Here is a 17409-nt window from a genome sequence, read left to right on the forward strand (position 1 = left end):
TTACATTTTAACCACCAGAAGAAGAACACTCATTGGTTCATTCTGCTCACTAAAATTATTATTTTTCATTTTTTTTTTCCATTTGAAATATTGTTTAAACTTAATAAAATCATTAAAATAACATTTCAAATCATATTTTGTCTGTTTATAAATCCCACAGACTCACATTGGCTGCAATACTAATGTTTTTGTAAAACACAGACCTGATAGTCTAATCTGTGTGTATTGTGCATATATTATTGATATTATTACTATTGCAAATCATGTTATTGTAACTCATATCTTAATAGAATATTATTTGTAATTTTAATTCTTTATTTCTTAATTTTTTTTTATGATTACTACAGATATTATCACCAAAGATATCAACTACACCTTCACAATCACACACTCACTAATGCATTCAAATAAATGTAATCTTACTGTGCTACTTTATTTGTACATGATTAGAATGAACAGAAATCTAAGAATATTTTTCTTCTTTTGTTAAAGCCATTTCAGACTGCAAGTAAGCATTATATTACTAATCATCTATTTTAAAGGTGCCATACAATTGAAAACTGTATTTATCTTGGCATAGTTGAATGATAAGAGATCTGGACATGGAACTGACATACCGTGAGCCTCAAACACCATTGTTTCCTCCTTCATGTGTAAATCTCCTGTTTGCAAAAGACCGCTGAAAAATGAGTCAATCCCACCATAACACCGACTGTGACGTTGGAGTCAGGATCATTAATATTTATACCCCCCAAATTTGCATTTTCCAGTCCATGTTCTAGGCCAGGCAGTGTTAATGTAGACCTGCACAGCCGAATCATCAGAAGATCTGCAGGTATTGTGAAGAAGCAAGCAAGGACAATAGTGAAAATGGCAGATCATGGATATAAATGTTATGTCTGAGGCTGTGCTGCGGATTTGAGAACTTTTCATTCCCTTCCCACAAAACTGTCAACAGGCATGGTTGATGTTTACAACAGGATACCTCACCATTTTAATTCAAAGCTGTTAGTTTGCTCTTAACGGAGGCCGATCAGAACGAAACTCGGTGGGCATGTTCGACTCGTGGCCCTAGAGGTCTGTAAGAATTTTGAAAAATCAGCCACTAGTTGACGCTAACAGGTTTTACGGCTATGTAATCACGTGATGCATATCATTTGATAGATCTCCTCATACTGAACAACTTTGCCTCAAGAACTACTGCTGTCAATCAATTTGTTCATTAAATACTTGCGATTATGTTAAAAACCTACTTTTGCGAACTAGTCCTAGGTTTTTCGCCCGATCGGAAATATACCAGTGCAGTACAATTCTCTGGAAGCTCTAGATTATTAATTATATAAAAAACTTTAACTTTACCCATTGGGTAGCCATAACAGGATCATTTAGAAAATGGGTATGGCAAAAAACACTCAAAAGCCTGTAAATCCTAAACAAAAACTCAGACAACTCACTAAACTGCCTTATGTGCTTAAAGACCCTAAATGCTTGAACCCCGATAAATGCTGCTTGCAGCTTTAATTAGGGGTTCAAGCACGAAGTGCTGAAACCCTATTGTAATTGTACTGATTTTTATTATTATTATTATTCTCCCCTAAAACGCATCGTGCAGACCAAACCGTAAGAGCTGGAACCTTGAAACTTGGCCAAATGGTAGTCCTCAATTTGGGGAGAACCTATCAAAGTATGACTCAGATTGGCCCATAGGTGGCGCTATAGCAACCAAAAGCGCGAAACTGCTCATAACTCCTAGACCGTATGTCCTAAACTCAAGTGTCCTATATCATTGGAAAGCTGGACGCCTGAAGGTCAAAACGTATATCTCCGATTTTATTTCAGGTATGCAAATTTTTCCGCCATTTTGAATTTTGTCAAAAACCTACTTTTGCGAACTAGTCCCTGGTTTTTCGCCCGATCGGAACCAAACCAGTGCAGAAATGTTCTTTGGAGTCTGAAGATCAATAATTATCGAAAAAAAGTCGAAATTTCGATTCCTGGTCGCTAGGGGGTGATAAATTAATGTTGTGGGAGGAGCCTATTTTACTAAAATGGCTATAACTCGAAAAGGAAATGAGATATCTTCACCAAACTTGGTGCACATGTGTATGAGTTCAATCTGGGGTCATAGTAAAAAAATTGCGACGATTGATCACTAGGTGGCGCTATAACATGAAAAAAACATGAAAAGGGCTATGACCACGTGACCGTTTGTCCGATTGACTTGAAAATTGGTATGCAGTGTCTTGGTCCAAGGTGCCATGTATGTCTATGAGGACTTTGGCGTATCTCGAAAAACATGGCCGCCATCGACCAATGAAATTTGAGCACCTATTAGACAAGGCTAACGGAGGCCAATCGGAACGAAACTCGATGGGCATGTTCGACTCATGGCCCTAGAGGTCTGTAAGAGTTTTGAACGAAATCGGCCACTAGTTGGCGCTAACGAGTTTTATGGGTCTGTAATCACGTGGTGTTACACTTATCATCACAAAATGCATATCATCTGATAGAACTGCTCATGCTGAACAACTTTGCCTCAAGAACTAATGCTGTCAATTAAACCGTTTATTAAATATTTGTAATTATGTTAAAAACCTACTTTTGCGAACTAGTCCTAGGTTTTTCGCCCGATCGAAACCAGACCAGTCTAGGACAATTCTCTGGACACTCTAGATCAATAATTATCAAAAAAAAGTTGAACTTTTGCATGTAGATGGCTGTAAGAGGGTCATTTAGAAAAGGGGCGTGGCAAAAAACACTAAAAAGCCTATAAATCCTAAATGAAAACTCAGAACTTCACAAAAATTGGTGAGCATATGTGACATAACATCATTAACAAGCATGCCGATTTTTATGAAGATCGGACGATAGCTGGCGCTATAACTGCTAAAAAGCTTTAAAACCATATATTTCCTATTGTATTTCCTGTAAATGGTCTTTTCCATCTATTATGTTAGTAGTTACATGCTTGCTAAATAAAAGTTAATCACTTTTGATGCTTTTGTGCTTAAAGGCCTTAACTGCTTGAACCCCGATAAATGCTGCTTGCAGCTTTAATTATTATTATTATTCCGCCGTAAAACGCATCGTGCAGCCCAAACCGTAAGAGCTGGAACTTTGAAACTTTGACAGATGGTAGTACAAAAATCGAGGAAAGGTTCAGAGATTATGACCCCGATTGGCCCATAGGTGGCGCTATAACAACCAAAAGCGCGAAACTGCTCATAACTCCTAGACCGTATGTCGTAGACTCAAGTGTCTTATATCATTGGAAAGCTGGACGCCTGACGAACAAAACGTATATCTCCGATTTCATTTCCGCCATGATAGATTTTCCGCCATTTTGAATTTTGTCAAAAATCTACTTTTGCGAACTAGTCCCTGGTTTTTTGCCCGATTGGAACCAAACTAGTGCAGAAATGTTCTCTGGAGACTGAATATCAATAATTATCGAAAAAAAGTGGAAATTTCGATTCACGGTCGCTAAGGGGCGCCAAAACGTACGTTGTGGGAGGGGCCTATTTTACTAAAATGGCTATAACTCCCGATGTTAATGAGGTATCTTCACCAAACTTGGTACACATGTGTATGAGCTTACTCTGGGGTCACAGTAAAAAAATCGCGACGATTGGCCTCATGGTGGCGCTATAAAATGAAAAAAACATAAAACAGGCTATAACCACCTGACCGTTAGTCCGATTGACTTGAAAATTGGTATGCAGTGTCTTGGTCCAAGGTGCCATGTATGTCTATGAGGACATTGGCGTATCTCAAAAAACATGGCCGCCATTGGCCAACGAAGTTTGAGCACCTATTAGACAAGGTTAACGGAGGCCGATCGGAACGAAACTCAATGGGCATGTTCGGCTCATGGCCCTAAAGGTCTGTAAGAATTTTGAAAGAAATCGGCCACTAGTTGGCGCTAACGAGTTTTACGGCTCTGTAATCACGTGGTGTTACAAATATCCACACAATATGCATATCATTTGATAGATCTCCTCATCCTGAACAACTTTGCCTCAAGAACCATTGCTGTCAATCAAACTGTTCATTAATTATTCATTAATATGTTAAAAACCTACTTTTGCGAACTAGTCCTAGGTTTTTTGCCCGATCGGAACCAGACCAGTCTAGGACAATTCTCTGGACTCTCTAGATCAATAATTATCAAAAAAAAGTTGAACTTTTGCATTTGGATGGCTGTAATAGGGTAATTTATAAAATGGGCGTGTCAAAATACATTAAAAAGCCTATAAATCCTAAATAAAAACTCAGAACTTCACAAAAATTGGTCAGCATATGTGACATAACATCATTAACAAGCATGAAAAATTCTATGGAGATCGGACGATAGGTGGCGCTATAACTGTTAAAAAGCTTTAAAATCATATATTTCCTATGGTAAACTGCCTGTATTGGCTGTAAATGGTCTTTTCCATCTCTGATCATATAATTTTCATATCATAATGTTCAAAACTAGTGCAATACAATTCTCTGGACTCACTAGATCAATAATTGTCAGAAAAAGTTGAACTACTTCATTTGGATAGCTATAATAGGTTCACTTCAAAATCTGGCCTTTACCAAGTGTCCCCGAAAGCCTATATCTCTTTAATCAATGCTCAGACCTTCTTAAAAACAAGTCAGAACGTGTGAAATATCACCCTGAACAAGCATGAAAATTTTCAGACAGATCGGACAAAATTTGCCTCTATAACAGTTAAAAAGGTGAAAATGATATGAATTAATGGCATGTTAAGCCAATAAGTGGTATTTTACTGCCCCCTGCTGTTTAAAATAGTCATTTTCTCATATTGGTATTGGTATCAGCCATGGTAAATCATGATAAATGATGGTGTGTGTGTGTGTGTGTGTGTGTGTGTGTGTGTGTGTGTGTGTGTGTGTGTGTGTGTGTGTGTGTGTGTGTGTGTGTGTGTGTGTGTACAAATATAACAAAGGTTTTATTTTCCAACATGAAAACAAACATAACAGAGTGCTAGTGCACAAACAATAACCGACAATGATAATGGATGAGAGGGGAACTTAAATACACAGATCAAGACAAGGACAACAGGTGACGGTTATGATGATGAGGAGCAGGTGATGATGAGGAGGGTGATGAGGAGCAGGTGCAGGTGATGACGACAGATGGTGAATGTGATGAAGACAGAAGGTGAATGTGATGAAGGTGAATGTGACACCAATATCACTGAAACATTTGTGTGTGTGTGTGTGTGTGTGTGTGTGTGTGTGTGTGTGTGTGTAGCATTATTGTGTGTAGCATATGTAGCAAGTATGCATTATTGAGTTAACATGGAAACACTGGTTTGCTTTAGTGCAGAAAACTGGTCAAAATCATGAGGTTTAAAGTGAAAGTGAGCCAATAAGTGGTCTTCTACTGCCCTCTGCTGGCCATTCTACTTAATTAAATTTTTCCACATGTGCTTGCATTTATACTTGAATACACACTAAAAATCACTTATATAGCAATAACTATTATAACATAATCATATTTTGTCAGTGTTAATCACTTTATTTGCACTGACACTTCAAATAATTGCTAGTAATGTGGTAAATCATGGTAAATCATGGTTAACTATGCTGTGTGTGTGTGTGTGTGTGTGTGTGTGTGTGTGTGTGTGTGTGTGTGTGTGTGTGTGTGTGTGTGTAAGCATGCATTGAGTTAACATGGATAAACTGGTTTGCTTTAGTGCAGAAAACTGGTTTAAAGTGAAAGTGAGCCAATAAGTGGTCTTCTACTGCCCTCTGCTGGCCATTCTACTTATTAATGAAATATTTCAACATGTGCTTGCATTCATACTTGAATACACACTAAAAAAATCACTTATATAGCAATAACTATTATAACACAATCATATTTTGTCAGTGTTAACCACTTTATTTGCACTGACACTTCAAATAATTGCTAGTAATGTGATAAATCAGGCTAGAAACATGGTAAATCAAAGTAAATAATCCTAGATTGTCGTTTATCTCCTGGTAAATAATACTAGAACGTGGTATATCGTGGTAAATCATGGTTAACTATGCTGTTCGTGTATGTGTGTGTGTGTGTGTGTGTGTGTGTGTGTGTGTGTGTGTGTGTGTGTGTGTGTGTTTGTGTGTGTGTGTGTGTGTGTGTGTGTGTGTGTGTGTGTAAGCATGCATTGAGTTAACATGGAAAAACTGGTTTGCTTTAGTGCAGAAAACTGGTTTAAAGTGAAAGTGAGCCAATAAGTGGTCTTCTACTGCCCTCTGCTGGCCATTCTACTTAATAATGAAATATTTTACATGTGCTTTTGCATTCATACTTGGACACACACTAAAAATCACGTATATAACTAACTATTATAACACAATAATATTTTGTCAGTATTCATCACCTCATTTGCACTGACACTTCACATATTTGCTAGTAATGTGGTTAATCATGCTAGAAACATTGTAAATCATAGTAAATAATACTGAAATGAGGTGTATCAAGGTAAATCATGCTAGAATCCCAATAAATCATTCTGGAACATGGTATATGATAGTAAATCATGCTAGAATCATATTAAATAATTCTAGAATGTGGCAAATCGTTGTGGGAGGAGCCTATTTTACTCAAATGGCTATAACTCAAGAAGTAAATGAGATATCTTCACCAAACTCAGTACACATGTGTATGGGTTCAATTTGAGGTCACAGTAAACAATTCTATGGAGATCGGAGCATAGGTGGCGCTATAACTGTTAAAAAGCTTTAAAACCATATATATCCCATGGCAAATTGCCTGTATTGGCTGTAAATGGTCTTTTCCATCTATTATGTCAGTGGTTACATGCTTGCTAAATAAATCTTAATAACTTTTGATGCTTTTGTGCTTAAATGCCTTAAAGGCCTTAACTGCTTGAACCCCGATAAATGCTGCTTGCAGCTTTAATTATTATTATTATTCCGCCGTAAAACGCATCGTGCAGCCCAAACCGTAAGAGCTGGAACTTTGAAACTTTGACAGATGGTAGTACAAAAATCGAGGAAAGGTTCAGAGATTATGACCCCGATTGGCCCATAGGTGGCGCTATAGCAACCAAAAGCGCGAAACTGTTCATAACTCCTAGACCGTATGTCGTAGACTCAAGTGTCTTATATCATTGGAAAGCTGGATGCCTGACGAACAAAACGTATATCTCCGATTTCATTTCCGCCATGATAGATTTTCCGCCATTTTGAATTTTGTTAAAAACCTACTTTTGCGAACTAGTCCCTGGTTTTTTGCCCGATTGGAACCAAACCAGTGCAGAAATGTTCTCTGGAGTCTGACTATCAATAATTATCGAAAAAAAGTGGAAATTTCGATTCACGGTCGCTAAGGGGCGCCAAAACGTACGTTGTGGGAGGGGCCTATTTTACTAAAATGGCTATAACTCCCGATGTAAATGAGGTATCTTCACCAAACTTGGTACACATGTGTATGAGTTCAATCTGGGGTCACAGTAAAAAAATCGCGACGATTGGCCTCATGGTGGCGCTATAAAATGAAAAAAACATAAAACAGGCTATAACCACCTGACCGTTAGTCCGATTGACTTGAAAATTGGTATGCAGTGTCTTGGTCCAAGGTGCCATGTATGTGTATGAGGACATTGGCGTATCTCAAAAAACATGGCCGCCATCGGCCAATGAAGTTTGAGCACCTATTAGACAAGGTTAACGGAGGCCGATCGGAACGAAACTCAATGGGCATGTTCGGCTCATGGCCCTAGAGGTCTGTAAGAATTTTGAAAGAAATCGGCCACTAGTTGGCGCTAATGAGTTTTATGGCTCTGTAATCACGTGGTGTTACACTTATCATCACAAAATGCATATCATTTGATAGATCTGCTTATGCTGAACAACTTTGCCCCTAGAACCATTGCTGTCAATCAAACCGTTCATTAAATATTTGCGAACATGTTAAAAACCTACTTTTGCGAACTAGTCCCTGGTTTTTCGCCCGATCGGAACCAAACCAGTCTAGGACAATTCTTTGGACTCTCTAGATCAATAATTATCGAAAAAAAGTTGAACTTTTGCATTTGAATGGCTGTAATAGGGTCATTTATAAAATGGGCGTGGCAAAATACACTAAAAAGTCTATAAATCCTAAATAAAAACTCAGAACTTCACAAAAATTGGTGAGCATATGTGACATAACATCCTTAACAAGCATGCAACATTTCATGGAGATCGGACAATAGGTGGCGCTATAACTGTTAAAACGCTTTAAAATCATATATTATATGGTAAATTGCCCGTATTGGCTGTAAATGGTATTTTCCATCTATAATCATATAATGTTCATATAATAATGTTCAAAACCAGTGCAGTGCAATTCTCTGGACTCTCTAGATCAATAATTATCAGAAAAAGTATAACTTCTTCATTTGGATGGCTATAATAGTGTCACTTCAATATGTAGCCTTGACCAAGTGTCTCCAAAAGCCTATATCTCTTTAATAAAAACAAGTCAGAACATGTGACTCTTAAGAAGTATGAAAAATTTCAGACAGATCGGACAAAATTTGCCTCTATAACAGTTAAAAATGTAAAAAAATATATAACATGGCATATTAAGCCAATAAGTGGTATTGTACTGCCCCCTGCTGTCATTTCATCATACTACTCCCTAATATTGCTATATAATTCATATTTAGACTTTATAAAATCATTATTTTAACATTTACAATCACATTTTGTCAAAACTCATCTATTGAGTATTACTATTGACAATTGTGTTACACTGAGATATGGAAATGGACGAAAGTAAATGAATGAAATGAAACGAAAGTATAACGGCATTTAAGCCACGCCCCCGAATACAAATTCATTCATAACTCGAAAACGGAAAGTCGTTGCGCGCTCAAATTTTGATGGTGAGGACCTCTCCGGGCTCTTGATCGAAACGTGTCGTCGCGGGCCTCGGGAGCGCGCCCCCCGCGCATCGCGAATCCGCGGGACCCCCGATTTTGAACGGCCATTACTCCCGACCCAGACCACCCCGAACATTGTGTGAGAGCTCGTTGGAAAGGGCGCGTCCTTGGCTAGCTTCGATTCAAATGTGGTGTTATTTGCCCTGGGCATTCCAGAGATAATAGCCCGAACAGATATGCCTTATAACAGTCATAACTCCCAGCCCCAATCGCCCAAAAACACTTTGATGGTCTCATTCAACAGGGCTCCTCAAGCACTATCTATGCTCTGAGTTTCAGAATTTTTCGCCTTTTGGTTCCTGAGATATAAGTAAAAAAACAAATTCCCATTCATTCATTCAAACACTTCAACTGTAAAATGTAAGCTATAATACCACTGTTGTCCACTAGAGGGAGCAGCAGGATTACGCATGATCTTTTAATTCGCTTCAGTATTGGGAAATAAACAAATGCTTTAAGAAGCAATCTTTTTTATTATGATGTTTTTTTTTTATTATGATATTTGTATATATTTTATTTTTTTATTATGATTATGAACGGTTTGATTGACATTAGTGATTCTTGAGGCAAAGTTGTTCAAGATGAGGAGATGAAGATATTTTCACAATATCACATCCTAAAAACATTGAAAACATATTTGTCTTTGTGTGTGTGTGTGTGTGTGTGTGTGTGTGTGTGTGTGTGTGTGTGTGTGTGTGTGTGTGTGTGTGTCTGTGTGTGTAAGCATGCTTAATGGAAAGAACATGGAGAAACTGCTTTGTTTTACTGGTGGATAAAAAAAGTCTTTCAAATGAAAGTGAGTCAATTAGTGGTCTTCTACTGCCCTCTGCAGGACATTCTACTTAATAAAATATTTTCATCTGTACTTTTGCATTAGTTTTTGGACTATATAAAATTACTTGCATGAAAATCACCTATTATAACACAGTCATGTTTTGTCAAAGTTTATCACTTCATTTTTACTGAGCTCTCAGTTTGAACAATTCTGCCTTTCAGTGATTAATTTGAAATCTGAAAATGGTGTTATACAGAGGAGATTTGCAATTATCATTTTGTTACCTATCTTTTATTTTAAATATCTCCATCTACAACAAAATGTGTGTGCATGTGTGTGTTCAAGCATGGTTAGTGTATTAAGTATTATTGTTTAAGTATTATTGTTTTCATTTACATTTTAACCACCAGAAGAAGAACACTCATTGGTTCATTCTGCTCACTAAAATTATTATTTTTCATTTTTTTTTTCCATTTGAAATATTGTTTAAACTTAATAAAATCATTAAAATAACATTTCAAATCATATTTTGTCTGTTTATAAATCCCACAGACTCACATTGGCTGCAATACTAATGTTTTTGTAAAACACAGACCTGATAGTCTAATCTGTGTGTATTGTGCATATATTATTGATATTATTACTATTGCAAATCATGTTATTGTAACTCATATCTTAATAGAATATTATTTGTAATTTTAATTCTTTATTTCTTAATTTTTTTTTATGATTACTACAGATATTATCACCAAAGATATCAACTACACCTTCACAATCACACACTCACTAATGCATTCAAATAAATGTAATCTTACTGTGCTACTTTATTTGTACATGATTAGAATGAACAGAAATCTAAGAATATTTTTCTTCTTTTGTTAAAGCCATTTCAGACTGCAAGTAAGCATTATATTACTAATCATCTATTTTAAAGGTGCCATACAATTGAAAACTGTATTTATCTTGGCATAGTTGAATGATAAGAGATCTGGACATGGAACTGACATACCGTGAGCCTCAAACACCATTGTTTCCTCCTTCATGTGTAAATCTCCTGTTTGCAAAAGACCGCTGAAAAATGAGTCAATCCCACCATAACACCGACTGTGACGTTGGAGTCAGGATCATTAATATTTATACCCCCCAAATTTGCATTTTCCAGTCCATGTTCTAGGCCAGGCAGTGTTAATGTAGACCTGCACAGCCGAATCATCAGAAGATCTGCAGGTATTGTGAAGAAGCAAGCAAGGACAATAGTGAAAATGGCAGATCATGGATATAAATGTTATGTCTGAGGCTGTGCTGCGGATTTGAGAACTTTTCATTCCCTTCCCACAAAACTGTCAACAGGCATGGTTGATGTTTACAACAGGATACCTCACCATTTTAATTCAAAGCTGTTAGTTTGCTCTTAACGGAGGCCGATCAGAACGAAACTCGGTGGGCATGTTCGACTCGTGGCCCTAGAGGTCTGTAAGAATTTTGAAAAATCAGCCACTAGTTGACGCTAACAGGTTTTACGGCTATGTAATCACGTGATGCATATCATTTGATAGATCTCCTCATACTGAACAACTTTGCCTCAAGAACTACTGCTGTCAATCAATTTGTTCATTAAATACTTGCGATTATGTTAAAAACCTACTTTTGCGAACTAGTCCTAGGTTTTTCGCCCGATCGGAAATATACCAGTGCAGTACAATTCTCTGGAAGCTCTAGATTATTAATTATATAAAAAACTTTAACTTTACCCATTGGGTAGCCATAACAGGATCATTTAGAAAATGGGTATGGCAAAAAACACTCAAAAGCCTGTAAATCCTAAACAAAAACTCAGACAACTCACTAAACTGCCTTATGTGCTTAAAGACCCTAAATGCTTGAACCCCGATAAATGCTGCTTGCAGCTTTAATTAGGGGTTCAAGCATGAAATGCTGAAACCCTATTGTAATTGTAAGGATTTGTAAAACGCATCGTGCAGGACAAACCGTAAGGCCTAGAGACTTGAAACCTGGCCAGATGGTAGGCCTCAATTTGGGGACAACCTATCAGAGTATGACCCCGATTGGCCCATAGGTGGCGCTACAGCAACCAAAAGTTCAAAATCGCTCATAACTCTTAGACCGTTTGTCCCAGGATCAAGTGTCTTATATCGTTGGAATCCTTGGCTCGAGGCGGACAAAATGGCTATCTCCGATTTGGATGTAGGCAGGGAAAATTTTCTGCTATGTCGGATTTTGTCCAAAACCTACTTTTGCGAACTAGTCCCTGGTTTTTCGCCCGATCGGAACCAAACCAGTCTAGGACAATTCTCTGGACTCTCTAGATCAATAATTATCAAAAAAAAGTTGAACTTTGCCATTTGGGTGGCTGTAACAGGGTCATTTAGAAAAGGGGCGTGGCAAAATACACTCAAAAGCCTATAAATCCCAAAGGAAAACTCAGAACTTCACAAAAATTGATGAGCATATGTGACAGAACATGGTGAGGAAGCATGCAGAGTTTCATGGAGATCGGACCATAGGTGGCGCTATAACTGGCAAAAAGCCTTCATTCTTATTAGGGGTTCAAGCATGAAATGCTGAAACCCTATTGTAATTGTAAGGATTTGTAAAACGCATCGTGCAGGACAAACCGTAAGGCCTAGAGACTTGAAACCTGGCCAGATGGTAGGCCTCAATTTGGGGACAACCTATCAGAGTATGACCCCGATTGGCCCATAGGTGGCGCTACAGCAACCAAAAGTTCAAAATCGCTCATAACTCTTAGACCGTTTGTCCCAGGATCAACTGTCTTATATCGTTGGAATCCTTGGCTCGAGGCGGACAAAATGGCTATCTCCGATTTGCTCGCCCTTCAGGCGCCAATTTTGAGTAAATCGCATTTTTTTGAAAAACCTATTTTTGCGAACTTCTCCTAGGTTTTTTGCCCGATCGGAACCAAACCACTGCAAGAATATTCTCTGGAGTCTGACAATCAGTAATCATCCAAAAAATTCAAAATTTCAATTAACGGTCGATAACTGGAACCAAAATATTTGATGCCACCAGGGCCACTTTTACTAAAACGGTTATAAATTGTGAACAGAAAGAGATTTTTTTGCTAAACTTGGGATACATCTTCCTGAGCTCAATCTGAGATCACTTGAAAAAAAATCGCAACAATTGTCCACTTGGTGGCACTATAAAACGGTTATAACTTGTGAACGGAAAGAGATATTTTCGCAAAACTTGGGACACATGTTCATGAGCTCATTCTGAGGTCACGTGAAAAAAAATGACAATTGGCCACTTGGTGGCACTATAAAATGGTTATAACTTGTGAGCGGAAAGAGATATTTTCGCTAAACTTGGGACACATGTTCATAAGCTCAATCTGAGTTGACATGAAAAAAATCGTGACAATTGGCCACTTGGTGGCGCTATAACAGTGAAAAAAATCATGAAAATCGCTATAAGCGCACCCAACTGTTAGTCTACTGAAAATTGGCACGCAGTGTCTTTGTCCAGGGTGCCATGATAGTCTATGAGAACATTGGTGTATCTCAAAAAACTCAGTATAAGTCATTGGCACAATGCCTTGAAGGAGCCTTAGAAGTTTCAAGCCAGTGTTTTTTCACAGGAGTGACCTCCTAAGACACCTGAATCCTTGCCGAGTCCAACAATACCAAACATGACAGGTTTCGCCCATAGACTGTAAAAAATATGGACAAAGCGTCTGTGACGTCACCCATAGACTTTCTGCAGAACGGTTTTGAAGCCGTTTATGGGGGGTATGGGCGGCGCCATCTTGGAAAATCTTGGGAAATCCTAACCCCGCCCACCTTCTGACGCAGCGCGCGTCACTCAGCTCGCTCTGCTACTCCGGTTATCTCTGTGTATATTTTAGGCAACAAAATATGTTATAAAACACCATACTAACTCTTTTCGTTTTCATTTAAAGAAATCTTAATATTATAGCCACACAAATGTGGTTCAGGCAACGCGTATTGATTATATTCACTGCACATAGTTTGCCTATTTATAAAAAAAACCAAAATATAAAACACAAACCTGCCTCTTTTTTGTTTTAAATATAATATAAAAATATTAAACATTTTAATATGGTCCAGGCAATATGTGCATTTGTACTAAACAACAGATTTTGCAGTAAACAACATATAGATCATCTTCGTTGTGTTAAAATTTAAAATGACAAAACTCAACCCAGTCTCTTTTTGTTAAATTTCAGTTGTATCAATATTAGCCATTATAAAAGTATAAGTAAAAGGTATAAGAAGCTATACAAATAAAGCAAACAATTCAGTCAAACACACAAAGTCAGCGCTCGATCTAGTCTAACAATACAACAGTAAAGTTAAATAGCTTATAAAGTTATGAAACTTCCCCTCAGCAAAAACGATTGGCCAGGGAACAAATTATAGTTTCACAAAACCAAAAATCGCCCGTTAGATATAGACAAGACAAATTATAACTCATGTTTAACCACTACAGAGACCCCAGGGTCAGCGGCGAACGACTAGCCGAGGAAAAGCTGTTCGCCTGAAAAACTCTTAAAACTACATTTCATGATACAGAAACAGTAGTATTATATTTCAACTGTGTTAAAAAAATGGCGCTTCTTATGTTGTCATTCTCCTTGGCGCAGCCTAAGCTGTCAATCAAGCTGTCAATCAAAGTTAACCACGCCCTTATTTGTCATACATTTTATATCTAAATACTATCTAAACTAACGAGTTAGAAAAAAATTCACTACTCTCGCCGTTGTCAGGCACTCGGAACCTATCAAAAAATACAATAAAAGTCCATGGGACCAACCTGTAAAAACATGAATTTATGCTGTGAAAACGGACATTTTAACATGGGGGCTATGGACATTTGCTCCCTTTTGGGACCTTCCCCTAGCGGATTTTCGATGTATTGCAGTTTTTCGCACTTCCGGGTAGGCTTCATTTTTCAGATGAGAATGTTGCCCCTTGGTTTCGCCTTATGGTTTTTGTAAGTGTCATTTAGAGCTTTAAAAAATTGTGGTTATCTTCAAAGCCGTTTGTAACGCTTTCTAGGTTGAAGATGAAGATGATGAAGGAGGCGCGAAGTCAAAGTACAAATAATAACAAAGGTTTAATTTTCCCAACATGAAAACAAGCAGTACAGTGTGCTAGTGCACAAACATTACCACAAACATTGACCGACACTGAAGACTGAAACAGAGGAACTTAAATACACAGGGAAATGACAGAAACAACAGGTGACAGTGATGATGATGGTGATGAGGACCAGGTGCAGGTGATGACTGAGGACTCTGGGAAGTGTAGTGCAGACAGGACGATGACAGACGGTGAATGTGACACCGTTAGTCCGATCGAGACATAAAAAAAAAAAAAAAAGCTAAACAATAACACCAAAATGTTAAAATTATGATAGGGACTGACAAAAAAAATAATTAAATCCAATCAATTTCACCCATGGATCAGTTTGATGCTCTCACATGTTTGAAACGAACAATTGATGGATTGTGATGAAATTTGTTTTGAATTGGGACTGGCGAATCCCTGTCCATAGAGCTAGTAAGTCCCGCCCATCCGTAAAACCCCACTGGACCTCTAGGTTGAAAAATCGTCAATGCAAGTGAATGTGAGAAAATAATTATTTTCCGGTCCAGTTTGAATTGTGCCATGAATGTGAACATACGTTGTCTGTGAATTTTTTATATCATTTTTCATGTTACGAGTTTGACAGTATCTTGTATGATTCTTTGGCTAGCAGTTGTGGAAAAGACATAATGAGAAAGACTACATGTCGCCTATGTGACGTCACCCGATAACACATTTTTCCTTCCACTTGTCAAATCACGGTGCTCATGCTGCGATAATCTATGGAGACAGATCGAGATGCCTGTGTGTTTTGTACCCAAATGTCACCATTCAAACCAAATGGGCTGTTCTTTCTTCAGATTCCCGTCTGATGTAAAAACTAGTTGTAGTCCACAAAGTGCTCTCACACAAAGTCTAACCGTATCAAACTTCTACCCACTAAATTGTGGCATTCTTCACACGAAAAATTATATTAAAAATTCACAGACAACATATGTTCACATTCATGGCAAAATTCAAACGAGACCAGAAAATAATCATTTTCTCACATTCACTTGCATTGACGATTTTTCAACCTAGAGGTCCAGTGGGGTTAGCGGAAGGGACTTACCAGCTCTATACTGTCAATGACCGCTTGCAAAGACCCGCCCACTTTAGTTACTGTTGCTATGTCTGACAAGCGACGCCACTCTCACACCACACCAAGTTCTCACGCAGTGAAAAATACATTGCGGATCAGAGAGGAGACTGCGCGCTGACAGACAAGTACTTTTGATATGAAACAAAGTCTCACCTTTCAAATGTAGTCATTTTTTAGAGACATTTAAACAATAAATACCATTTTGTGACTCTTTAATGTGTCTGACAGATCGCTGTAGACTCGAGGCTCAGTTAAAGCTGCTCGTGAACCGATCATCTCTTCCTTCTAGTTAATTTATAGCATTAAAATAAACATAAATGAACATATAAGGAATGTTGTTTTAAAGTGCTAAGACGTCAGTACACTTTGTTTTTCAAATTGAAATCCTCCAATGTTAATCTACTAACTCTCCTGACTGCTTTGTTGGACAAAATGGCGGATTATGATTAGTCAGATCGCCTGTCATTTAAACTCCCTGCGAAGGGTCAATTGAGAATGCCCATGCGCACAATCCTGATCTAATCGACAACTTTGCAGTTGCACATAGGAAAGCCCGGAAAATCCCGCTATAATGTAAGAGAGCATCTTTTTTATGTATTTGGACCTAGGCCTAACAATGTGTTATCGTGCGCTGACACCATGTTTTTTTTTTTTTTTTTTTTTTTTTTTTTTTTGGTGAGGCTACTCCTGATTTTGTTAGTCATCTCATCTCTTATATGCTGTGTATGATCATATCCTGCCCTATTCATGGTAGCCTACTTGCAGACATTGCGTCATCAATATCATCAATTGCGTCATCAAGGGGCCCGCCTTGATAATCCTACTTAAGGGCCCAGTGTTGGCTCGTTACGCCACTGAATATAATTGTCTAAACTCCTTATCAAAATTACATATTTACAACAAATTTGACACATATATATGGGCACACTTTGAGTACTACTAATAAAAGTGGTGGAGATCAGGCAAGACTGTAAGAAGACTGCTATAACTGCTAGAAAAAGGTGCTATAACTGTAAAAACGCTTTAAAACCATATATTTCCTATGGTAAACTGCCTGTATTGGCTGTAAATTGACTTTTTCATCTATGATGACAGTTGTTAAATGCTTGCTAAATAAAACTTAATGTCTTTTGATGCTTGTGAGCTTAAAGGCCTTAAAGGCCTTAAATGCTTGAACCCCGATAAATGCTGCTTGCAGCTTTAATTAGGGGTTCAAGCATGAAATGCTGAAACCCTATTGTAATTGTGCTGATTTTTATTATTATTATTATTATTATTATTATTCCGCCCTAAAACGCATCGTGCAGCCCAAACCGTAAGAGCTGGAACCTTGAAACTTGGCCAAATGGTAGTCCTCAATTTGGGGAGAACCTATCAAAATATGACCCTGATTGGCCCATAGGTGGCGCTATAATGACCACATTTACTAAATTGCTCATAACTCCT

This window comes from Squalius cephalus (genome assembly GCF_949319135.1).
Source record: "Squalius cephalus genome assembly, chromosome: 7".
In the NCBI taxonomy this organism is placed as follows: domain Eukaryota; kingdom Metazoa; phylum Chordata; class Actinopteri; order Cypriniformes; family Leuciscidae; genus Squalius; species Squalius cephalus.